This window comes from Bos mutus, chromosome 15 (genome assembly GCF_027580195.1).
Source record: "Bos mutus isolate GX-2022 chromosome 15, NWIPB_WYAK_1.1, whole genome shotgun sequence".
NCBI classification, from domain to species: Eukaryota; Metazoa; Chordata; class Mammalia; order Artiodactyla; family Bovidae; genus Bos; species Bos mutus.
The window spans coordinates 59,237,267-59,264,104 of NC_091631.1; the positions used below are offsets into that span (position 1 = coordinate 59,237,267).

At 40.2% G+C, this 26,838-nt stretch overlaps 1 protein-coding gene across 2 annotated transcripts in view; it reads left to right on the forward strand.

Annotated features, from left to right (window-relative positions):
* Nucleotides 1–26,838, forward strand: part of ARHGAP20 (Rho GTPase activating protein 20) — a 221,081-nt gene that overhangs the window by 174,162 nt on the left and 20,081 nt on the right. The window lies entirely within an intron of this gene.

Consider the following 26,838-nt stretch of genomic DNA (forward strand, 5'->3'; position numbering starts at 1 on the left):
TGTGACCCCATGGACTGTAGCCCACCAGGCTACTCTGTCCATAGAATTTTCTAGGTAAGAATATTGGAGGTGGGTTGCCATTTCCTACTCCAGGGGATCTTCCCAACCCAACGATCCAGCCTGCGTCTCTTGTGTCTCCTGCACTGGCAGCAGATTGTTTACCACCGTGCCACCTGGGAAGCCCTGATCTTGCTGATAGCAGCTGTAAAAACTGATCTTGCATTTGCCCCAGTCCTCCTCCCTCCAGCAGTGGTAAATTGAGGTTTTGAACTCTAAGGCTATTTACTCACATCTTTGGGCCATTTTGAAGGGGTATTATAGACATATTACAGTTTCCTAACCTCTAAAATATGAGCTCCTTGAAGGTGGAGAGTTTGGTCTGTTTTGTTTATTGCTATATTCCCAGCACCTGGAACAGTTTCTACATACATAAAAAAAAGTCCAATAAATATTTGTTGAATGAATTTATTAATAAGTCTGTTGTTCAGTTCAGTCTCTCAGTCGTGTCCGACTCTTCGCGACCCCATGAATCACAGCACGCCAGGACTCCCTGTCCATCACCAACTCCCGGAGTTCACTGAGACTCACGTCCATCGAGTCAGTGATGCCATCCAGCCATCTCATCCTCTGTCATCCCCTTTTCCTCCTGCCCCCAATCTCTCCCAGCATCAGAGTCTTTTCCAATGAGTCAACTCTTTGCATGAGGTGGCCAAAGTACTGTAGTTTCAGCTTCAGCAGTGCGTATTAAAGTTACAAAAGGAATGTTGCCTTTATATCGAAGATGAGAATATTATTTTACTCTTCTATCTACCCATGTTTTTCAAAACTCTTTCTGTGGGTACCTTGTTAATAAAATAAAATAAGTGTATTTTAACTAATTGGACCAAAATAATCAGGAGTCAAGAACCCTCAAGGTTTTACTCATTTTTGCCAACTATTTGATTAATTAATTGTAAGCAGCCTTTACTTATTGTTTCTCCCTGTTAAAGGTTAAGATAATAATGGTTGCAGCTATAAAATGATTCATAATAAATGGAGTAACTGTAGACCAATGGTGGCAACTACCTGTGTAGTTAAACAATTAATATGTGAACCAGTTTGTATGTTTTCTTAATACAGAGGACTTTGAGAACAACTACTTTGGAAACCACTAACTTAGATCAGGGATCAACAGACTTTCTCTGTAAAGGACCAGGTATTAAGATTTGCAAGTCAGCAGACAAAACTGAGAATATCATGTAGATACTTACATAACAAGAGAGAAAACAAATTTCCACAAAATTGTTATGGATGATATTCAATATGTAGTAATAATTGAGTACGTGCATGCTCATTCCCTCAGTTATATCCAATCTTTGCAACCCCATGTACTATAGCCTGCCATTCTCCTCTGTCCAGAGATTTTCCAGGCAAGAATACTGGAGCAGGTTGCCATTTTCCTTCTCCAGGGGAATCTTCCCGACCCAGGAACTGAACCCATGTTTTCTGCATTCTTTACTACTGTCCCACCTAGGAAGCCCATAATTGAGTACAATTTTATAATATACAGATATACTAATGAAAATAATTCTTTTGGGTAAATAACATTTCACTTAATTGGGGTTCAAAATTAGTATTCCAGGTTGGGAAGATCCCCTGGAGAAGGGCATGGCAACCCACTCCAGTATTCTTGTCTAGACAGTATTCTTACATGGCAGGCTACAGTCCATGTGGTCACAAAGAGTCAGACAAGACTGAGTGACTAAGCACAGCACAGCACACATCATAATTAAATGTAAAATATTCTGATCTGTAATGATATTTTATACATTTAATGATCTTTGAAAATAGCTTTTCACACACATCAGATCAGATCAGTCGCTTAGTCGTGTCCGACTCTTTGCGACCCCATGAATTGCAGCATGCCAGGCCTCCCTGTCCATCACCAACTCCTAGAGTTCACTGAGACTCACGTCCATCGAGTCAGTGATGCCATCCAGCCATCTCATCCTCTGTCGTCCCCTTCTCCTCCTGCCCCCAATCCCTCCCAGCATCAGGGTCTTTTCCAATGAGTCAGCTCTTTGCATTGCCAAATACTAACGTATCATTCTACAAGCATATAATTTTTATTTTTTTAATTACACTGTTAATTTATTTTTTTAAATTTTTTTTATTTTTTATTTTATATTTTAACTGTACAATATTGTATTGGTTTTGCCACATATCAACATGAATCCGCCACAGGTATACATGTGTTCCCCATCCTGAACCCTCCTCCCTCTTCCCTCCCTGTACCATCCCTCTGGGTCATCCCAGTGCACCAGCCCCAAGCATCCAGTATCGTGCATCGAACCTGGACTGGCAACTCATTTCATATATAATTTTTTAAATTTTTATTGGAGGATAGTTGCTTTGCATTGTTTTTTTTTAATTTTATTTTATTTTTAAACTTTACAATATTGTATTAGTTTTGCCAAACATCGAAATGAATCCGCCACAGGTATACCCATGCTCCCCATCCTGAACCCTCCTCCCTCCCCATACCCTCCCTCTGGGTCGTCCCAGTGCACTAGCCCCAAGCATCCAGTATCGTGCATCGAACCTGGACTGGCGACTCGTTTCATACATGATATTATACATGTTTCAATGCCATTCTCCCAAATCTCCCGACCCTTCCCTCTCCCACAGAGTCCATAAGACTGATCTATACATCAGTGTCTCTTTTGCTGTCTCGTACACAGGGTTATTGTTACCATCTTTCTAAATTCCATATATATGCATTAGTATACTGTATTGGTGTTTTTCCTTCTGGCTTACTTCACTCTGTATAATAGGCTCCAGTTTCATCCACCTCATTAGAACTGATTCAAATGTATTCTTTTTAATGGCTGAGTAATACTCCATTGTGTATATGTACCACAGCTTTCTTATCCATTCATCTGCTGATGGACATCTAGGTTGCTTCCATGTCCTGGCTATTATAAACAGTGCTGCGATGAACATTGGGGTACACGTGTCTCTTTCCCTTCTGGTTTCCTCAGTGTGTATGCCCAGCAGTGGGATTGCTGGATCATAAGGCAGTTCTATTTCCAGTTTTTTAAGGAATCTCCACACTGTTCTCCATAGTGGCTGTACTAGTTTGCATTCCCACCAACAGTGTAAGAGGGTTCCCTTTTCTCCACACCCTCTCCAGGATTTATTGCTTGTAGACTTTTGGATTTCAGCCATTCTCACTGGTGTGAAATGGTACCTCATAGTGGTTTTGATTTGCATTTCTCTGATAATGAGTGATGTTGAGCATCTTTTCATGTGTTTGTTAGCCATCTGTATGTCTTCTTTGGAAAAATGTCTATTTAGTTCTTTGGCCCATTTTTTGATTGCATCATTTATTTTTCTGGAGTTGAGCTGTAGGAGTTGCTTGTATATTTTTGAGATTAGTTTTTTGTCAGTTGCTTCATTTGCTATTATTTTCTCCCATTCTGAAGGCTGTCTTTTCACCTTGCTAATAGTTTCCTTTGTTGTGCAGAAGCTTTTAAGTTTAATTAGGTCCCATTTGTTTATTTTTGCTTTTATTTCCAATATTCTGGGAGGTGGGTCATAGAGGATCCTGCTGTGATGTATGTCAGAGAGTGTTTTGCCTATGTTCTCCTCTAGGAGTTTTATAGTTTCTGGTCTTACGTTGAGATCCTTAATCCATTTTGAGTTTATTTTTGTGTATGGTGTTAGGAAGTGTTCTAGTTTCATTCTTTTACAAGTGGTTGACCAGTTTTCCCAGCACCACTTGTTAAAGAGATTGTCTTTAATCCATTGTATATTACTGTACAACAAAGTATATATATGAATATACATGTACATATATCCCCTCTCTTTTTTCTTTCCCATTTACATCACTACAGAGCATTGAGTAGAGTTATAGATTCTCATTAGTTACCTATTTTACACACAGTATCAATAGTTTATATATGTCAATCCCAATCTCCCAGTTCATCACACCAACCTTCCCCTTTGATATCCATATGTTTATGCCCTACATCTATGTTTTTATTTCTGCTTAAATAAGATCATCTATACCAATTTCTTCAGATCTCACTTACATGTATTAATATACAATATTTGTTTTACACTTTCTGACATACCTCATCTTGTATGACAGTCTCTGATTTATCCACATCTCTACAAATGACCCAGTTGTGTTCCTATTTTATGCCTGAGTAACAGTTTTCTGGGCTCCAAAATCACTGCAGATGGTAATTGCAGCCATGAAATTAAAAGATGCTTACTCCTTGGAAGGAAAGTTATGACCAACCTAGACAGCATATTAAAAAGCAGAGACATTACTTTGTCAACAAAGGTCCATCTAATCAAGGCTATGGTTTTTCCAGTAGTCATGTATGGATGTGAGAGTTGGACTATAAAGAAAGCTGAGTGCCAGAGAATTGATGCTTTTGAACTGTGGTGTTGAGGAAGACTCTTGAGAGTCCCTTGGACTGCAAGGAGATCCAACCAGTCCATCCTAAAGGAAATCAGTCCTGGGTGTTCATTGAAAGGACTGATGTTAAAGCTGAAACTCCAATACTTTGGCCACATGATGCAAAGAGCTGACTCATTTGAAGAGACCGTGATGCTGGGAAGGATTGAGGGCAGGAGGAAAAGGGGACAACAGAGGATGAGATGGTTGGATGGCATCACTGACTCAATGGACATGGGTTTGGGTGGACTCCGGGAGTTGGTGATGGACAGGGAGGCCTGGCATGCTGCAATTCATAGGATCACAAAGAGTCAGACACGACTGAGAACTGAACTGAACTGAACTGAATATTCCAATGGTAGCTCAGCTGGAAAGAGTCCATTGGTAGCTCAGCTAGTACATTCCCTGGTACCTCAGCTGGTAAAGAATCCACCTGCAGTGCAGGAGACCCTCCGTTCGATCTCTGGATTGGAAAGATCCCCTGGAAAAGGAATAGGCTACCCATTCCAGTATTCATGGGCTTCCCTGGTGACTCAAGACAGTAAAGAATCCGCCTGCACTGTGGGAGACCTGGGCTTGATCCCTGGGTTGGGAAGGTCCCCTGGAGAAGGGCATGGCAACCCACTCCAATATTCTTGCCTGGAGAATCTCCATGGACAGAAGAGCCTGGTGGGCTGCAGTCTTGGGGGTCACAAAGAGTCGGACACCGAGCGACTAAGCACTAAGCAATATCCCTTTGTACATATGTGCCATATCTTCTTTATCCATTCCTCTCTTGGTGGACATTTAGGTTTCTTCCATGTCCTGGCTATTGTAAATAGTGCTGCAATGAACATTGGGGTGCATGGGTCTTTTTGAATTATGGTTTTCTCCAAATATATGCACAGTAGTGGAATTGCTAGGTCACATGGTAGTTCTGTTTTTGGTGTTTTAAGGAACTTCCATACTAGTCTCCATAGTGGCTGTGTCAATTTACATTTCCACCAACATTGCAGGAGGCTTCCCTTTTCTCCATACCCTCTCCAGCATGTATTGTTTATAGATTTTGTGATGATAGCCATTCTAACCAGTGTGAGTTGACGACTCTTTGTAGTTTTGATTTGCATTTCTTTAATAATTAGTGATGTTGAGCATCTTTTCATGTGTTTGTTAGCTATCTGTATGTCTTCTTTGGAGAAATGTCTATTTAGACCTTGTACCCATGTTTTGACTATGTTGTTTGTTTTTTTATATTGAGCTGAATGAGTTGCTTGTGTATTTTGGAGATTAATCCCTTGTGAGTTTCTTCATTTGCAAATGTTCTCTCCCATTCTAAGGGTTGTCTTTTTGTCTTGTTTATGGTTCCTTTTGCGGTGCAAACTCTTTTCAGTATACCTAGATCACATTTGTTTATTTTTGTTTTTATTTTCATTACTGTAGGAGGTGGGTCAAAAAAGGTTTTGCTGTAATTTATGTCAAAGGGTGTTCTGCCTGTTTTCCTCTAAGAGTTTTATAGTGTCTGGCCCTACATCAGGTCTTTAATCCATTTTATTTTTGTGTATGGTGTTAAGGAGTGTTCTAATTTCATTCTTGTACATGTAACTCTCCCATTTCCCCAGCACCACTTATTGAAGAAGCTGTCTTTTATCCCTTGTATGTTCTATCCTCCTTTGTCATAGATTAGGGGACCGTAGCTGTGTGGGTTTATCTCTGGGCTTTCTATCTTGTTCCGCTGGTCTATATTTCTGTTTTCTGCCAGTACCATATTGTCTTGATGACTGCAGCCATGTAGTATAGTCTGAAGTCAGCACGCCTGATTTCTCCAGCTCCATTTTTCTTTCTCAAGACTGCTTTAGCTTTTGAGGGTTATGTTTCCATACAAACTGTAAAATTTTCTGTTCTAGTTCTGTGAAAAATGCCATTGGTAATTTGATAGGGATTGCATTGAATTTGTATATTCCTTTGCATAATATAGTCATTTTCACAACACTGATTCTTCAAACCCAAGAACATGGTATATCTCTACATCTGTTAGTGTCATGGTTGATATCTTTCATCAATATCTTATAGTTTTCTACATAGAGGACTTTTGCTTCCTTAGGTAGGTTTATTCCTAGGTATTTTATTCATTGGTTGCAGTGATAAGTGGGATTGTTTCCTTAATTTGTCTTTCTGATCTTTTGTTGCTAGTGTATAGAAATGCAAGATATTTCTGTGTATTAGTTTTGTATCCTGTAACTTTAATCACTCTCGTAGTTCTCTGGTGTTATCTTTAGGATTTTCTATTTATAGTCATTTATAGTCATTTATCATGTCATCTACAAACAGTGGTAGTTTTACTTCTTCTTTTCCAATTTTGATTCCTTCTCTTTCTTTTTCTTCTGTGATTGCCATGGCTATGTCTTCCAAGAATGTGTTGAATAATAGTGGTGGGTAGAGATCCTTGTCTTGTTCCAGATCTTAGAGAAAATGCTTTCAATTTTTCACCATTGAGAATAATGTTTGCTGTAGGTTTGTCATATATGGCCTTTATTATGTTGAAATAGGTTCCTTTTCACTTTCTGGAGAGTTTTTATCATAAATGGGTGTTGAATTTTCCCAAAAGCTTTTTTTGCATCTGTTGAGATGATCATATGGTTTTCATTCTTCAATTTGTTGATGATGATGTGTATCACATTGATTTGTATACATTGAAGAATCCTTATATCCCTGGGATAAATCATACCCTTGATCATGATTGATGATCCTCTTAATGTGTTGTTGGATTCGATTTACTAGTATTCTGTTGAAGATTTTACATCTGTGTTCATCAGTGATACTGCTCTATAATTTCCTTTTTCTGTGATATCTTTGATATCTGTGATATTATGGTGATGGTGGCCTTATCCAATGAGTTTGGGAATATTCCACCCTCTGCAATGTTTTAAAAGAGTTTGAGAAAAATAGGTGTTAGCTCTTCTCTAAATGGTAGAATATTCGCCTATGAAGCTATCTCATCCTATACTTTCATTTTTTTGAAGATTTTTAATCACAGATTCAATTTCTTTACTTGGATTGGTCTGTTCATATATTCTGTTTCTTCCTGGTTCAGTGTTCGGAGACTGTACCTTTCTAAGAATTTGTCCATTTCTTCCAGTTTGTGCTTTTCATTGACATATAGTTGCTTGAAGAAGTCTCAGGATCCTTTGCATTTTTGCATTGTCAGTTGTACCGTCTCCTTATTCATGTCTCAGTTCAGTTTAGTTGCTCAGTCGTGTCTGACTCTTTGTGACCCCATGAATTTCCTATTTGGAACCAGTCTGTTGTTCCATGTCCAGTTCTAACTGCTGCTTCCTGACCTGCATACAAATTTCTCAAGAGGCAGGTCAGGTGGTCTGGTATTCCCATCTCTTTCAGAATTTTCCACAGTTTATTGTGATCCACACAGTCAAAGGCTTTGGCATAGTCAATAAAGCAGAAATAGATGTTTTTCTGGAACTCTCTTGCCTTTTTGATGATCCAGCAGATATTGGCAATTTGATCTCTGGTTCCTCTGCCTTTTCTAAAACCAGCTTGAACATCTGGAAGTTCACAGTTCATGTATTGCTGAAGCCTGGCTTGGAGAATTTTGAGCATTACTTTACTAGCGTGTGAGATGAGTGCAATTGTGCGGTACTTTGAACATTCTTTGGCATTGCCTTTCTTTGGAATTGGAATGAAAACTGACCTTTTCCAGTCCTGTGGCCACTGCTGAGTTTTCCGAATTTGCTGGCATATTGAGTGCAGCACTTTCACAGCATCATCTTTCAGGATTTGAAATAGCTCAACTGGAATTCCATCACCTCCACTAGCTTTGTTCGTAGTGATGCTTTCTAAGGCCCACTTGACTTCACATTCCAGGATGTCTGGCTCTAGATGAGTGATCACACCATCGTGATTATCTTGGTCATGAAGATCTTTTTTGTACAGTTCTTCTGTGTATTCTTGCCACCTCTTCTTAATATCTTCTGCTTCTGTTAGGTCCCTACCATTTCTGTCCTTTATTGAGCCCATCTTTGAATGAAATGTTCCCTTGGTATCTCTGACTTTCTTGAAGAGATCTCTAGTCTTTCCCATTCTGTTGTTTTCCTCTATTTCTTTGCATTGATCGCTGAAGAAGGCTTTCTTATCTCTTCTTGCTATTCTTTGGAATTCTGCATCCTGATGCTTATATCTTTCATTTTCTCCTTTGCTTTTTGCTTCTCTTCTTTTCACAGCTATTTGTAAGGCCTCCCCAGACAGCCATTTTGCTTTTTCGCATTTTTCCTTGGGGATGGTCTTAATCCCTGTCTCCTGTACAGTGTTACGAACCTCCGTCCATAGTTTATCAGGCACTCTATCTATCAGATCTAGGCCCTTAAATCTATTTCTCGCTTCCAGTGTATAATCATAAGGGGTTTGATTTAGGTCATACCTGAATGGTCTAGTGGTTTTCCCTACTTTCTTCAATTTAAGTCTGAGTTTGGCAATAAGGAGTTCATGATCTGAGCAACAGTCAGCTCCTGGTCTTGTTTTTGCTGACTGTATAGAGCTTCTCCATCTTTGGCTGCAAAGGATATAATCAATCTGATTTCGGTGTTGACCATCTGGTGTTGTCCATGTGTAGAGTCTTCTCTTGTGTTGTTGGAAGAGGGTGTTTGCTATGACCAGTGCGTTCTCTTGGCAAAACTCTATTAGCCTTTTGAGAACTCTTCCTTTTTCCCTTGATGAGTCTGGTTAAAGGTTTTTGTATTGTATCTTCTCAAATAAACAACTTTTAGTTTCATTGATCTGTGCTATTGTTTTCTTTATGTCATTTATTTCTACTCTGATCTTTATGATTTCTTTCCTTCTAACTTTGGGGTTTTTTTTTGTTGTTGTTCTTTTTCTAGTTGCTTTAGGTGTAAGGTTAGGTTGTTTATTTGAGATTTTTCTAGTTTCTTGCAATAGGATTGTATTGCTATAAACTTCCTTCTTAGAAAGTAAGTTACTATATAGCACAGGGAACCCAGCCTGGCACTCTGTGATGAGCCAAAGGGGTGGGATGGGGGGAGAAGAGGAAGGCTCAACAGGGAGGGGGGAAAATGTATAATTATAGCTAATTCTGTTGTTGTACAGTAGAAACCAACACAACTTTGAAAGCAATTTCCCTCCAATTTAAAAAAAAATATATATATATATATAAGTTTCTTCTTAGAACTGCTTTTGCTGAATCCCATAGGTGTTGGGTCATCATGTTTTTGTTGTCATTTGTTACTAGGTAATTTTTTATTCTTGGGGATGGTTTTGATCACACCACCTCCTGTACAATGTTATGAACCTCTGTCCATAATTCTTCAGGCACTCTGTCTATCAGATCTAATCCTTTAAATCTATTTGTCACTTCCACTGTATAATTGTAAAGTATTTGATTTAGGGCATACCTGAATGGTTAGTGGTTTTCCCTACTTTCTTCAACTTAAATCAGAATTTGGCAATAAGTTCATGATTTGAAGCATAGTCAGCTCCTGGTCTCATTTTTGCTGACTGTATAGAGCTTCTCTGTCTTCAACTGCAAAGAATATAATCAGTCTGATTTTAACATTGACCATCAATGTCATTTGACATTGATGTCCATGTGTAGAGTTGTCTCTTATGTTGGTGGAAGAGAGTGTTAGCTATGACCTGTTCATTCTCTTGGCCAAACTCTGTTAGCGTTTGCCGTGCTTCATTTTGTACTCCAAGGCCAAACCTGCCTGTTAGTATATAAGTATCTTTTGACTTCCTACTTTTGCATTCCAGTCACCTATGATGAAAAGTAAATCATTTTTTGGTGTTCATTCTAGAAGGTCTTGTAGGTCCTCATAGAACCATTCAAATGCTTCAGCTTCTTCAGCATTAGTGGTTGGAGCATGGACTTGGATTACTGTGATACTGAATTGTTTGCCTTGGAAATGAACAAAGATCATTCTGTCATTATTGAGACTGCACCCAAGTACTGCATTTCGTAGGGCTTCCCTGATAGCTCAGGTGGTAAAGAATTCACTACAATGCAGGAGACCCTGGTTCAATTCCTAGGTTGGGAAGATTCCCTGGAGAAGGGATGGGCTACCCACTTCAGTATTTTTGGGTTTCCCTTGTGGCTCAGCTGGTAAAGAATCTGCCTGCAATGAGGAAAACCTGGGTTCAATCCCTTGGTTGGGAGATCCCCTGGAGAATGGAATGGCTACCCACTCCAGTATTTTGGTGGAGAATTCCATCGACAGTATAGTCCATAGGATCACAAAGAGTTAGACACGACTGAGCAAGTTTCACTTTCACTGCATTTCAGACTCTTTTGTGACTATGAGGGCTGCTGTATTTCTGCTAAGGGATTCTTGCCAACAGTAGTAGATATAATGGACATCTGAATTAAATTTGCCCATTCCAGTCCAGTCTAGTTCATTGATTCCAAAAATGCCGAAGTTCACTCTCCCCATCTCCTGTTTGACCCTTCCCTATTTACCTTGATTCGTGGACCTAACATTCCAGGTTCCTATGCAATATTGTTCTTTCATCATTGGACTTCACTTCCGTCACCAGTCACATCCACAACTGGGCGTTGTTTTCGCTTTGGCTCAGCCTCTTCATTCTTTCCTGAACTATTTCTCCACTCTTCTCTAGTAGCATATTCGGCACTTACTCACCTGGGGAGTTCATCTTTCAGTGTCATATCTTTTTGCCTTTTCATACTGTTCATGAGGTTCTCAAGGCAAGAATACTGGAGTGGTTTACCATTCCCTTCTCTAATGGACCACGTTTTGTCAGAACTCTCCACCATGACCCGTCCATCTTGTGTGGCCCTAAATGGCATGGCTATAGTTTCACTGGGTTAGACAAGCCTGTGATCCATGTGGTCAGTTTGGTTAGTTTTCTGTGATTGTGGTTTTCATTCTGTCTTCCCTCTGAAGGGTAAGAATAAGAGACTTGTGGAAGCTTCCTGATGGGAGGGACTGGCTGTGGGGGAATCTGGGTCTGACTTGGATGGGCAAGGCCATGCTCAGTAAATCTTTAATCCAATTTCCTGCTGATGGGTGGAGCTGTGTTCCCTCCCTGTTGGCCTGTGTTTGGTAGGGGTAATGTTGGTAATGGTAACCTCCTTCAAAAGGGCTTATGCCAGCACACCGCTCCCATAACTGTTGTATTCAGTGCCGCTGACCCATGGCAGGCCATTGTCAAACCACACCTCTGCCAGAGACTCCTGGACACTCACAAGCATGTCTGGCTCAGTCTCTTGTGGGGTCACTCCTCCTTTCAACTTGGATCCTGGTGTGTACAAGGTTTTGTTTGTGCCCTCCAAGGGTCTATTTCCCCAGTCCTGTGGAAGTTCTGTAATCAAATCCCACTGGCCTTCAAAGTCAAATTCCCTGGGGTTCTCAGTCCCTTTACCAGATCCCCAGGTTTGGAAATCTGTTGTGGGCCCTAGAACTTATGCAATAGTACAAGAACTTTTTTGGTATAAATGTTCTCCAGTTTGTGGCATCCATCACTTCATGGCAAATAGATGGGGAAATAATGGAAACAGTGTCAGACTTTATTTTTGGGGGCTCCAAAATCACTGCAGATGGTGACTGCAGCCATGAAATTAAAAGACGCTTGCTCCTTGGATGAAAAGCTATGACAGACCTAGACAGCATATTAAAAAGCAAAGACATTACTTTGCCAAAAAAGGTCTGTCTAGTCAAAGCTATGGTTTTTCCAGTAGTCGTGTATGGATATGAGAGATGGACTATAAAGAAAGCTGAGCACCAAAGAACTGATGCTTCTGAACTGTGGTGCTGGAGAAGACTTTGAGAGTCCCTTGGATAGCAAGGAGATCAAGCCAGTCAATCCTAAAGGAAATCAACCCTGAGTATTCATTGGAAGGACTGTTGCTGAAGCTGAAACTCCAATATTTGGCTGCCTGATGTGAAGAACTGACTCATTGGAAAAGACCCTGATCTTGGGCAAAACTGAAGGCAGGAGGAGTAGGGGACGACAGAAGACGAGATGGTTGGATGGTATCACCAACTCAATGGACATGAGTTTGAGCAAGCTCTGGGAAATGGAGAAGGAGAGGGAAACCTGGCATGCTGCAGTCCATGGAGTCGCAAAGAGTTGGACACGACTGAGTGACTGAACTGAACTGATTTTTTAACTTCCTCTTTGATTTCTTCAGTGATCTCTTCAGTTGCATATTGTCTAGCCTCCACATGTTTGTGTTTTTTGAAGTTTTTTTGTGTGTGTATGATTTCTAATGTTATAGCATCATGCTTGGATATGCTATGAAGTTTCAATTACAATTTCAGATATGCTTTGGTTTTTTTTAATTTATTGAGGCTTGATTTGTGACCCAAGATTGATCTGTCCTGGAGAATATTTCATGTTCACTTGAGAACAAAATATATTCTGCTGCTTTTAGCCAGAATGTCCTGTAACTATCATTTAAGTCTGTCTAGTCTAATGTGTCCTTTAAGGCTTGTGTTTCCTTAATAATTTCCTGTCTGAATGATCTATCCATTGGTGTCTGGGGAGTGTTAAGTCCCCCACTATTAGTGTGTTACTGTTGATTTCCCTCTCTTATGGATGTTAGCATTTGCCTTATGTATTGAAGGGCTCCTACGGTAGGTGCATTAAATATTTATAATTATTATATTTTCTTCTTGGATTAATCCCTATCATTATGTAGTGTCCCTTCCTTGTCTCTTGTGACAGTCTTTATTTTAGTCTATTTTATGTGACATGAGTATTGCTACTTCACCTTTGTTTTGATTTCCATTTGCATGGAATATCTTTTTCCATCCCCTAACTTTTCAGGCTATATTTCTCCCTATATCTGAAGTGTGTCTCCTGTGGGCAGCATATATATGGATCTTGTTTTGTATCCATTCAGCCTGTCTTTATCTTTTCATCAGAGCATTTAATCCATTTACATTTAAAGTATTTATATGTATATTCCTATTACCACTTTCTTAGTTGTTTTGAATTTGTTTTTGTAGGTTTTTTCCTTCTCTGTGCTTCCTGCCTAGAGAAGTTCTTTTAACATTTATAACAAAGCTGGTCTGGTGACAATGAATTCTCTTAGCTTTTACTTGTCTGTAAATCTTTTGATTTCTCCATCAAATCTGAGCCTTCCTGGGTAGAGTAATCTTATAGGTTTTCCCTTCTATCACTTTAAATATATCCTATCTGGCCGGCAGAGTTCCTGTTAGAAAATCAGCTGATAATCTTATGGACATTCCCCTATATGCTTTTTTAATTAATTTATTTTAATTGGAAGCTAATTACTTTACAATATTATAGTGGTTTTTGCCATACATTGACATGAATCAGCCGTGGGTGTACATGTGTCCCCCATCCTGAACCCCCCTCCCACCTCCCTCCCATCTCATCTCTCAGGGTCATCCAAGTGCACTGGCCCTGAGCACCCTGTCTCATACATTGAATCTGGACTGGCGATCTGTTTCACATGTGATCATATACATGTTTCAATGCTATTCTCTCAAATTATTCCACCCTCGCCTTGCTGCTTTTAATAATTTTTTGTATTTAAATTTTTCAGTTTGATTAATATGTGTTTCAGCTTATTTCTCCCTGTGTTTATCTTATATGGAACTCTCTGCTTCTTGGACTTGACTATTTCCTTTCTCATGTTAGGGAAGTTTTTTACTATAATCTCTTCAAATATTTTCTCAGACCCTTTCTCTTTCTCTTCTTCTGGGACCCATATAATTCAAATGTTGGTGTGTTTAATGTTGTCCCAGAGGTCTCTGAGATTGTGCTCAATTCTTTTCATTCTTTTTTCTTTATTCTACTTCACAGCAGTTATTTCCACCATTTTATTTCTAGCTCACTTATCCATTCTTCTCTCAGTTATTCTGCTATTGATTCCCCCTAGTGTATTTTTAATTTCAGTTATTGTGATGTTCATCATTGCTTGTTTGTTCTTTAGTGTTTCTAGGTCCTTGTTAAACATTTCTTGTATTTTCTCCATTCTATTTCCCAGATTTTGAATCATCTTTACTATCATTACTCTGAATTATTTTTCAGGTAGATTGCCTATTTCCTTTTCACTTGTGGGTTTTTACCGTGCTCCTTCCTCTGTAACATATTTCTCTGTCTTCTCGTTGTTTAACTTAGAGTGTTCGAGATTTCCTTTTTACAGGCTACAGGGTCATAGTTCCTCTTGCTTCTGATGTCTTCCCTAGTGGGAGAGGTTGGTTGTTCCAAGGGTTTGTGTAGGCTTCCTGCTGGGAGGGACTGGTGCCTGTGCTCTGGTGGGTAGTGCTGAGTCTTTTCCCTCTGATGGGCAGAGTCACATCAGGTGGTGTGTTTGGGGATTTCTGTGAGCTTAGTACAACTTTAGGCAGTCTGTCTGCTGATGGGTGGGGCTGTGTTCCTTTCTTGCTGCTTGTTTGGTACTAAGTGTCCAGCACTGGAGCATGTATCCAGTTGGGTGGAGCTAGGTCATGGTATCAAGAAAGATAGTTTATCCAAGGTTATTCAGCTAAGTAGCAGCTCCAGAATCTGAAATCAGCTCTGACTATAGAAACCATATTCTTTCCAAGACACCACGTTGCTGATGGATGGTATCAGGTAAGCTGCATTCCCAGGATGCAACACTGACCTAGCCAGTTGCCAGCTCCTGGAGCAAATGCTGTCTTAATCTATTTTGAGTTAATTTCTGTATATGGTATGGTCCAGTTACATTTTTGCATGTTGCTGTCCAGTTTTCCCAACATGACTTACTAAAGAAACTGTCCTTTCCTCATTGTATGTTCTTGGCTCCTTTGTCCTAAATTAATTGAGCATAAGTATACACGTCTATTTCTGGACTGTCTATTCTGTTCCATTGATCTGTATATCTGTTTTTATGCCAGTATCATTTTATTTTGATTACTATAGCTCTATAATGTAGTGTGGATCACAATAAACTGTGGAAAATTCTGAAAGAGAAGGGAATACCAGACAACCTGATCTGCCTCTTGAGAAACCTACATGCAGGTCAGGAAGCAACAGTTAGAACTGGACATGGAACAACAGACCAGTTCCAAATAGGAAAAGGAGTACATCGAGGCTATATATTGTCACCCTGCTTATTTAACTTATATGCAGAGTACATCATGAGAAACGCTGGGCTGGAGGAAGCACAAGCTGGAATCAAGATTTCTGGGAGAAATATCAGTAACCTCAGATACACAGATGACACCACCCTTATGGCAGAAAGTGAAGAAGAACGAAAGAGTCTCTTGATGAAAGTGAAAGAGGAGAGTGAAAAAGTTGACTTAAAGCTCAACATTCAGAAAACTAAGATCATGGCATTCGGTCCCATCACTTCATGGCAAATAGATGGAGAAACAGTGGAAACAGTGGCTGACTTTATTTTGGGGGGCTCCAAAATCACTGCAGATGGTGATTGCAGCCATGGAATTAAAAGACACTTACTCCTTGGAAGGAAAGTTATGACCAACCTAGACAGCATATTAAAAAGCACAGACATTACTTTGTCAGCAAAGGTCCATCTAGTCAAGACTATGATTTTTCCAGTGGTCATGTATGGATGTGAGAGTTGGACTGTGAAGAAAGCTGAGCACCGAATAATTGATGCTTTTGAACTGTGGTGTTGGAGAAGACTCTTGAGAGTCCCTTGGACTGCAAGAAGATCCAACCAGTCCATCCTAAAGGAAATCAGTCCTGGGTGTTCATTGGAAGGGCTGATGTTGAAGCTGAAACTCCAGTACTTTGGCCACCTGATGCAAAGAGCTGACTCATTTGAAAAGCCCCTAATGCTGGGAAAGATTGAGGGCAGGAGGAGAAGGGGACGACAGAGAATGAGATGGCTGAATGGCATCACCGACTCAATGGACATGGGTTTGGGTGGACTCTGGGAGTTGGTGATAGACAGGGAGGCCTGGAGTGTGGCAGTTGATGGCGTCGCAAAGAGTCGGACATGACTGAGCGAATGAACTGAACTGAACTGATAATGTAGTTTGAAATTAGGAAGCATGAAGCCTCCTGCTTTGTTGTTCCTTCTCAAGATTGATTTGTCTATTTTAGGGTCTTTTGTCATTCCATACAAATTTTAGAATTGATCTATTACTGTGAAAACCACAATTGGAATTTTGATAGGGACTGCATTGAGTCTATAGACTGTTTTGAATAGTATGGAGATTTTAGCAATAGTAACTCTGCCAATCCATGAGCATGGACTATCTTTCCATTTATTTGTGTCTTCTTCAATTTTTTTTTCATCAGTGCTTTCTTAGTTTTCAGTGTACTGGTCTTTCACTTTCTTGATGAAATTTGTTTTTAGGTATTTTATTCTTCTTGGTGCAGTTATAAATGGGATTATTTTCTTAATTTAACTTTCTGATAGCTTGTTATTAGTGTATAGAAACACAGCAGATGTATATTGGTTTTATATCCTGCAAATTGACTGAATTCATTTGTTATTTCTAAAGGTTTTTTGATGGAGTCTTTAAAGTTTTCTGTATATATTATTATTATGTAATCTACAAATAGTGGCATTTTTACTTTTTCTTTTCCAGTTTGGACATCTTTCATTTTTTTCCTGCCTACTTGGTTTGGCTAGGCCTTCCAATATCATGTTGAAGAATAATGATGAGAGTGGGCATCCTTGTCTTGTTTCTAATCTTAGAGGAAAATCTTTTTGGCTTTTGACCATTGAGTATGATATCTGTCATATTAATATATGACCTTTGTTATGTTGGGGTACATTTCCTCTATTCCCACTCTGTTGAGGATTTTAATCATATTAATAAATGGATGGATTTTTTCAAGTGCTTTTTTTAATCTATTGATATGATCAAGGAAAAATCATATAATTTTTTTCTTCTGTTTTGTTAATACGGTGTATCACATTGATTGATTAGTGGAATATGAATCATCCTTGTATACCTTTAATAAGTCCAACTTGATTATGGCATTGATTTTTTTAATATATTGTTGAATTGAATTTGATGATTTCTTTGAGAATTTTTACCTATATGTTCATCAGAGATGTTGGCCTGTAATTTTCTTTGCTTGTGGTTTCCTTGACTGGTTTCGGTATCAGAGTAATTATGGCTTTGGCAAATGAGTTTAGAAGTGTTCCCTCATTTCCTACCTTTTGGAAGAGTTTGAGAGTATTGGTATTAATTCTTATTTAAAGTTTTGATAGAATTCACCAATGAAGCTGTCAGGTCCTGGACTTTTATTTATAGGGAGTTATTAAATTACTTATTCAGTATCCCTACCAATAATCAGCGTATTCAGATTTTCTGTTCATATTCAGCCTTGGAAGTTTGCATGTTTCTAAGAATTTATCCATTTGTCCTAGGTTTTCCAATTTGTTGGCATGTAATTGTTCATAATAGTCTCTTAATGATCCTGTATATTTCTGTGATGTCAGTTGCATCTCTTTCATTTCTGATTTTTTTTTTTTTTTTACTTTAGTTCTCTCTCTCTTGTTGAGTCTGGCTAAAGGTTTATCAACTTTGTTTATTTTTTCAAAGAACCAGCTCTTATTTTCCTTGATCTCTTCTAGTGTCTTTTAGTCTCCATTTAATTTACTGCTCCTCTTAGCTCTGAAGTGAGTCTCTTGTAGGCGGCATGTAGGTGGGTCTTGTTTTTTATTCCGTCAATCCCTCTCTGTCTTTTGATGGAAGAATTTAGTCCACTTATCTTTAAAGTAATTGTTAATAGGTATGTTATTGCCATTTCTATTGTTTCTGGCTGCTTTGTGGTTCCTCTGTTCGTTTCTTCTCCTGCTGTCTTCCTTTGTGGTTTGATGACTTTCAGGTTCCTTTCTCTGTCATTATCTTTTGTGTATCTACTTTAGGTTTTTGCTTGTTGGTTACCACAAGGCTTACACATAACAACTTGTATTTATAACAGTGTTTATGTTGATACCAGTGTTTGAACACTTAGGAAAGCTCTACTTATTTATTCTCTACTCACCCAACATTTTGTTTTTTGATATCATATTTTGTGTCTTTTTTTATCTTGTGAATCCCTTGCTTAAATATTGTAGCTAAAGTTATTTTTACTATTTTTGTCTTTTGACCTTTTCATTAATAATTCATTCACTACCATTACCATCAGGCTTCCCTGGTGGCTCAGAGGTTAAAGCATCTGCCTGGAATGCAGGAGATCAGGGTTCAATCCCTGAGTCGGGAAGATCCCCTGGAGAAGGAAATGGCAACCCACTCCAGTATTCTTGCCTGGAGAATCCCGTGGAGGGAGGAGCCTGGTAGGCTGCAGTCCATGGGGTCACAAAGAGTCGGACACGACTGAGCAACTTCACTTTCACTTTCACCATTACCATATATTTGCCTTTACCAGTGAGATTTATGCTTTTATATATTTTGTTACTGGAGCCTGGTAGGCTGCAGTCCATGGGGTCGCTAAGAGTCGGACACGACTGAGCGACTTCACTTTCACCTTTCGTTTTCATGCATTGGAGAAAGAAATGGCAACCCACTCCAGTGTTCTTGCCTGGAGAATCCCAGGGATGGCGGAGCCTGGTGGGCTGCCATCTATGGGGTCGCACAAAGTCGGACACGACTGAAGCGACTTAGCAGCAGCAGCAGTAGCACCCTTTCTGTTCAGCTTAAAAAGATACCTTCGATATCTCTTCTGAGAATGGTTTAGGTTTAATGGTGAGGAACTCTTTTATCTTTTGCTTGCTAGAAACCTGTATCTCCTTCAATTCTGAATGATAACTTTGGTAGGTGAAGTATTCTTGGTTGGAAATTTTTATCTTTTAGCACTTGGAATATATTGTGCTATTTCCTTCTGATCTTTAAAATTTCTGCTAAAAAATCTACTGATAGTCTTATAGGATTTCTTTGTACATAAAAAGTTGTTTTTCTCTTGCAGTTTTAAGATCTCTCCTTGTCTTTACCTTTTGACATTTTAATATAATGTGTCTTGGTATAGATCTCTGGGTTCATCTTATTTGGAACTGTCTGGGCTTCCTAGATTTGAATGTCTGTTTCTTTCCCCAGCTTAGGACAGTTTTCAGCCATTATTTTTTCAAATAAGTTTTCTTTCCCTTTTTATTTTTTTTCTGAGACCTCTATAATGTGATGGTTAATGCACTTGATGTTGTCCCATAAGTCCTTTAATCTGTCTTCACCATTTTGCATTCTTTTTTTCTTTTTGCTGCTCTGATTGGGTGAGTTTCTCTGCCATGTCTCAAGTTCTCTGATCCTTTCTTCTACTTCATCAAATCTGCTTTTGACACCCACTGGTTATTTTTCAGTTCAGTTATTGTATTCTTCAGCTCTGTGACTTCTGTTTGGAACTTTCTTGTATTTTCTATCTTTAAGCTCTCACTGTGTTTATCCATTCTTCTCCGAAGTTTAGTGAGCATCTTTATGATCATTTATTGAACCTTTTACCAGGTACATTATTTATCTCCAGTTCATTAATTTTTTTCTGATGTTTTATCTTGTCCTTTCTTTTGGAACATATTTCTGTTTCTTTGTTTTGCTTGATTCCGTCCTGGTTTCTATGCACTGGGTGACAGAGCCACCTCTTCCTCTTGAACTGCTGGCTTTGTGTAAGAGACGAACCTTTTTCATTCAACCCTGTCCTGGCTCTTGGTTTTCTCTCAACTGTTTGTAATTATCCAAGAAGCCTATCTTACATTTAATAGCTCTCAGTACTTAAGGAAGTGCCAAGATCAGTCAGTGTCCCAAAGGGGAGAGGTCAGTCAGCACCTTGATTCAGGCTGATTGGAAACCAAGTCCTCAGGCAGCAGCTTTTCAAGAATGCAAATTATGCAGTTCTATAGGACTGCAAGGATAAGCCCTGCTGGCCCCCAGAGCCAGGCTATCTGGAGGTGGCCCCTGGCAGCAGTCACAGAAATTGCATCTCCAGGTGGGTTTATAAGCTCCTTCTTGGGAGTCACTAGTGAACTGTAGTCACACAGGAGGAAGTGCAAAGATGGTGTCCCCTGGCTGCATCTTTGAGAGCACCTGCTTACCATCTAGGTGTGTGCCAGACCTGTTGCTTATCCCCAGGGCTGAAGTTCCTAGACAAGCAGATAGCCTCTTTTACAAAAAAAGTGGGCGTGTGTTTCACACACTGTGTGATGCCCTGGAAATGGTAGTCTTCCAAGAACTGTCTCTATAATTGTTACAGTCCTGTGGGACCCAGGAATGCAAGCCCCCGTGACCAGGTCCTTCCCGGGTGGCAGCTGTAAGAACCATGTCACCAAATGTAAAAACCAGAGCACCAGAGTTGTGTGTAGAATCTCCTCTCCAGAAGATAAAAGCACTCTGGAGTACAGCAGAGCTCAAAAGTGGTAGCTACTGGCTGACATGGGACAGATGGGGAGTACAAAAGATGGCATTCACTGAAAAAAAAAGGGAAAAGGAAAAGAAGGGAAAGAAAAAGAGAAAATAGGGGGAGAGGAAAAATAAAAAGATGATACCCAACAGAAGTGCAGGGGGTTGGGGAAGGAAGATGGTGCTGCTGACTTTAGCAAGACAGAGAGAGAATAGGAAGATATTGTCCACCAGCGTCTGTCCAAGGGAGTAACCAAGCAGGTACCAGTGCTTTAATTAGTAAATGAATCTCTTTCATATGACATCTGGATGCTTTGCAAATGGCTGCTTCTGCACTGAGCTCTGGGTTTGGTGAGCCTAGGCATAAACCCTTTAAGAACCCTTCCTTGGTTCCACAAAGCCCCATATGTCTCATGGACATGAGCCTTGTTGGTCTTCAAAGTGAGATGCTTTGGGGGTTTATCTCTCAGACACTGGATCTTAAAAGTTAGGGTGAGGTATGAACCCTTCACTCCTTCTGGAGAAGCTCTGGGTTTTGAGTTCCCTCCAGACTGGAGGTTGTTGTATTGGGGGTGGAGTTTGTAATGAGATTGTGTTTCAGCCTTTTCGACCCACTAGGATGTGGTTTCCCTCTCATTTGCCCAATGTAACAGGGTCTCTTTACCAATATGCAGATTATTTTCAGAAGAAGTTGTTCCATGTATAGTTTTAGATAAACTGTATCCATGGGAGAGGGTGAGTGCAAGAGCTTCCTACATATCCATCTTGCTAAAATTTCTTATTAAAAGTTTTTTGTTGTGGTCATTATTTAATAATCAATAAGCACAAACTTTTAAGAATTACAATTTTTAATATTCAGTTTGTTCATTTAAGCATGAAAAGACTCTTAACTTGACTCTTGCTGGGATTGTTGAGGAAAGTTGTATGTTCATGAATTTTATTTGCTCTATATTTACATCATCATAATATTTTTTATAACAATTGCATGTTTTTTCATCAGCCTTTGACATTTAGAAAGTAAGAGCTATGCATTAAAACCTCTGCAAGAAAGTAAACTTTAATGAAATTTTTTTCCGCTCAGTCCCAAAGGGAACATGAACTCTAAAATTGACTGTGGTATATAATAAAAGGCAAGAGTGCAGCTGAAAGCATTTATAATAAAGTACAAGACTCAATTTCTACTTTGTCCTCTGTCTATACTCATTGGATAGCTGAGTTTATAACTTTATGATAGAACATTCTTCCTAAGAAGTGTGTGAAACCGAAAAGATAAAATAAATCTAATAGTTTTCAAAATAGTGAAACCATATTAAATGTGAGGAAACTAGACTGAGTATAACTGCTGCTACTGCTAAGTCACTTCAGTCGTGTCCGACTTTGTGCGACCCCATAGACGGCAGCCCACCAGGCTCCTCTGTCCCTGGGATTCTCCAGGCAAGAACACTGGAGGGGGTTGCCATTTCCTCCTCCAATGCATGAAAGTGAAAAGTGAAAGTGAAGTCGCTTAGTTGTGTCCAACTCTTAGCAACCCCATGGACTGCAGCCTACCAGGCTCCTCCGTCCATGGGATTTTCCAGGCAAGAGTACTGGAGTGGGGTGCCATTGCCTTCTCCACTCAACATATATAAACATACATATTAAACAAACATTTGCACAGATTGACATTACTGCCACAAAGGAACCCCTTTCTGAATTTAAGAATGGGTTCAGTTTCCTAAACTATTGATCAGTCAGTTCAGTCACTCAGTCATGTCCGACTCTTTGCAACCCCATGGACTGCAGCACACCAGGCTTCCCTCTCCATCACCAATTCCCGGAGTTTGCTCAAACTCATGTCCATCGAGTCGGTGATGCCTCCAACCATCTCATTCTCTGTCATCCTTCTCCTCCTGCCTTCAGTCTTTCCCAGCATCAGGGTCTTTTCCAGTGAGTTGGCTCTTTGCATCAGGTAGCCAAAGTATTGGAGCTTCAGTTGCAGCATGAGTCCTTCCAATGAATATTCAGGACCGATTTCCTTTCCGATTGACTGGCTTGATCTCCTTGCAGTCCAAGGGACTCTCAAGAGTTTCTCCAACACCACAGTTCAAAAGCATCAATTCTTTGACACTCAACTTTCTTTATAGGCCAACACTCACGACCATACATGACTACAGGAAAAACCATAGCTTTGACTAGATGGACCTTTGTCAGCAAATTAATGTCTCTGCTTTTGAATATGCTGTCTAGGTTGGTCATAGCTTTTCTTCCAAGGAGCAAACGTCTTTTAATTTCATGGCTGCCTTCACCATCTGCAGTGATTTTGGAGCCAAAGAAAATAAAGTATGTCACTGTTTCCATTGTTTCCCCATCTGTTTGCCATGAAGTGATGGGACCAGATTCCATAATCTTAGTTTTTTGAATGCTAAGTTTTAAGCCAGCTTTTTCACTCTCCTCTTTCACTTTCATCAAGAGGCTCTTTAGTTCCTCTTCATTTTCTGCCATAAGGGTGGTGTTATCTGCATATCTGAGGTTATTGATATTTCTCCTGGCAATCTTAATTCCAGCTTGTACTTCATCCCGCCTGGCATTTCGCATGATGTACTCTGCATATAAGTTAAATAAGCAGAGTGACAATATACAGCTTTAACGTACTCCTTTCCCAATTTGGAACCAGTCCACTGTTCCATATCCAGTTCTAACTTTTGCTTCTTGACCTGCATACAGATTTCTCAGGAGGCAGGTCAGGTTTTCTAGTATTCCCATCCCTTGAAGAATTTTCCACAGTTTGTTGTGATCCACCACAGTCAAAGGCTTTGGCCTAGTCAGTAAAGCAGAAGTAGTTGTTTTTCTGGAGTACTCTTGCTTTTTCTATGGTCCAATGGATATTGGCAATTTGATCTCTGGTTCTTCTGCCTTTTCATTCCAATCCCAAAGAAGGGCAGTGCCAAAGAATGTTCAAACTACTACACAATTGCATTCATCTCACATGCTAGCAAAGTAATGTTCAAAATTCTCCAAGCCAGGCTTCAACTGTACGTGAACCATGAAATTCCAGATGTTCAAGCAGGATTTAGAAAACGCAGAGGAAACTACTGGTATTATGTATAAAATAGATAACTAATGAGAACATATTGTATCGCACAGGGAACTCTACTTAATGCATTGTGGTGACCCAAATGGAAGGAAGTCCAGAAGGGAGAGGATGTATATGCATGACTGATTCTTTTTGCTGTATGGTAGAAACTGACACAGAGAAGGCAATGGCACCCCACTCCAGTAATCTTGCCTGGAAAATCCCATGGACGGAGGAGCCTGGTAGGCTGCAGTCCATGGGGTCGCTAAGAGTCAGACAAGACTGAGTGACTTCACTTTCACTTTTCACTTGCATGCATTGGAGAAGGAAATGGCAACCCACTCCAGTGTTCTTGCCTGGAGAATCCAGGGATGGGGGAGCCTGGTGAGATGCCATCTGTGGGGTTGCACAGAGTCGGACACGACTGAAGCGACTTAGCAGCAGCAGCAGAAACTGACAGGCAAGAATACTGGAGTGAGTAGCCATTCCCTTCTTCAGGGGATCTTCCTAACCCTGGGATCAAACCCAGGTCTCCTGCATTTCAGGCAGATTCTTTACCATCTGAGCCACCAGGGAAACCCAGAAACTAACACAACATTGTAAAGTAACTATATGGCAATAGAAATTAAAAATAAACAAATAAAGGGCTTCCAGTTCAAGATGATGGAGTGAAAGGACATGTGCTCATCTCCTCCTGCAAGATGACCAAAACTGAAACTAGCTATTGGACAGCCATCAACAGGAAGACACTGAAACCCACTCCAAGAAAGATACCCCATGTCCCAAGCCAAAGAAGAAGCTACAGCAAGATGGTAGGAGGAGCACAATCATGATAAAATCAAATCACCTTCCCACCGGGTGGGTGACTCACAAACCAGAGAACAGTAATACCAAAGAAGTTCTCCCACTGTTGTGAAGGTTCTGAACCCCACGTCAGGCTTCCCAACCTAGGTATCTGACAAAGGGACTGGGAATCACCAGGGAATCTGACCTTGAAGGCGGGCAGGACTTGATTATAGGACTTGCATGGGACTGAGGAAAACAGACTCCAGTCTTGGAGGACACAAACAAAATCTTGTTTGCACCGAGACCCAGAGGAAAGGAGCCGTGAGCCCACAGGGAAGTAAACCAAAAGTACCTACTAGTGGTGGAGGGCCTCCTGTGGAGGCGTGGGTCCGCAGAAACTCACCACAGACACGGGGGCTCTGGCAGAAGCAAGCCAGGAAGGTCCCTCTTGGCGTAAACCCTCTTGGAGTTCACCATTAACCCGGCCATAGAGCCAGGAGACCCCAGGGCTGAGTCACCTCAGGTCAAACAGCTACCAACTACCTATGAGGGAGTGCAGCCCCACCCATCAGCAGATAATTGGATTAAAGCTATACTGAGCAAGTCCCTGCCCACCAGAGCAAGACCCAGTTTTTCCCATTGCCAGTCCCTCCCACCAGGAAGCTTACACAAGCCTCTTAGCCTCATCCATCAGAGGGCAGACAGTTCTTCAAGAAGAACCATAGTCTCACAGTGGCTAAAACAAAACCGTATTACAGAGAGTTCATCACAATGAGAAAGCAGAAAGTTATGTCCCAGATGAAAGGACAAGATAGAACCCCAGAAAAACTTCCCTAGCATGGGAAAGGAAATAGTCAACCAAGTCCAGGAAGCACAGAAAATCCCAGACAGGATAAACCCAAGGAGGAGCACACCAAGACACATAGTAATCAAACAAACAAAAATTAAAGACAAAGATAAAATATTAAAAGCAACAAGGGAAAAATGACAAATAACATACAAGGGAGCTCCCATCAGGCTGTCAGCTGATTTCTCAACAGAAAGTCTACAAGCCAGGAGGGAATGGCAGGATATGTCTAAAGTGGTGAAAGGAAGAACCTATAACCAAGAATACTCTGCCCAGCGAAACTGTCCTTCAGATTTGATGGAGAAATCAAAAGCTTTCCAGCAATCAAAAGTTAAGAGAACTCAGCACCACCAAACCAGTTTTACAACAAATGCTAAAGGAAATTCTCTAGGCAGAAGATACAAGATGTTTAGAGCTCCCACTATTCAGTTTTTTTTCCTTTCTGGGATTTCCTTCTTATGGGAGTTCCCTTTATGTTACTTGCCATTTTTTGCTTGTTGCTTTTAATATTTTATCTTTGTCTTTAATTTTTTTCAGCTATTATCTCTTCAGATATTTTCTCAGGTCCTTTCTGTCTCTCTTACCCTTTATAGTTGTTACTTGTGTGTTTGTTTTAAGGGCCAGAGGTACATGCAGCAGGAAGATCCTAAAGGAACCTCAAAGAGCCATTTAAGTATCAAATTCTGTGTAAATCCATCAATTTTCATGTTAAAGTTAGATACAGATGACATCAGCAATGCTTTAGAACTATGATCTCACAAAATCGTGTTTCAGTGTTGACCTTTCTTACTTTTGCCTGTTTTGTTCACATTGTCTTTTATCGCCCGAATGTCTCCTCAGTTCAGTTACTGTCCAAGAATGACTTATTGAGTACTTACCAGATACAAGTCATGAAATTAGATCCTCTACCTACTGAGATCATGTTCACTCAAAATTCACATCAAATGCGGAAGCCTCCAAGATCAGTCTTGCGCTCGTAATGTGTAGATGTGTGCGTGCTAAGTTGCTTCAGTCCATGTCTGACTCTGTGCAACCCTAAAGACTGTAGCCTGCCAGGCTCCTCTGTCCATAGACTTTTCCAGGCAAGAATACTGCAGTGGGTTGCCATTTCCTGCTCCAGGGGATCTTCCTGACCTGGGGATTGAACCTGCATCTCTTTTGTCTCCTGCATTAGCAGGCAGGTTCTTCTTCACTAGCACCACCTGGGTAGATAGATGTGATTTATTGGTTTTCTGAATGTTTTTTGTGCTTCCTTCTCCCCTTATGACATTTTATTTATTAATATACTTGCTTTCCCTACACCCACCTATCGCCAGTCTTGTTCTACCCATTAGGTTGCAAATTTTACTGTGGCAAGGGCAAGTTTCACTCATGTTTATATCCATCCATGCTGCCTTAAACATGCTTTTGAAAGTCGGGACTAAAAAGATACAGGAAA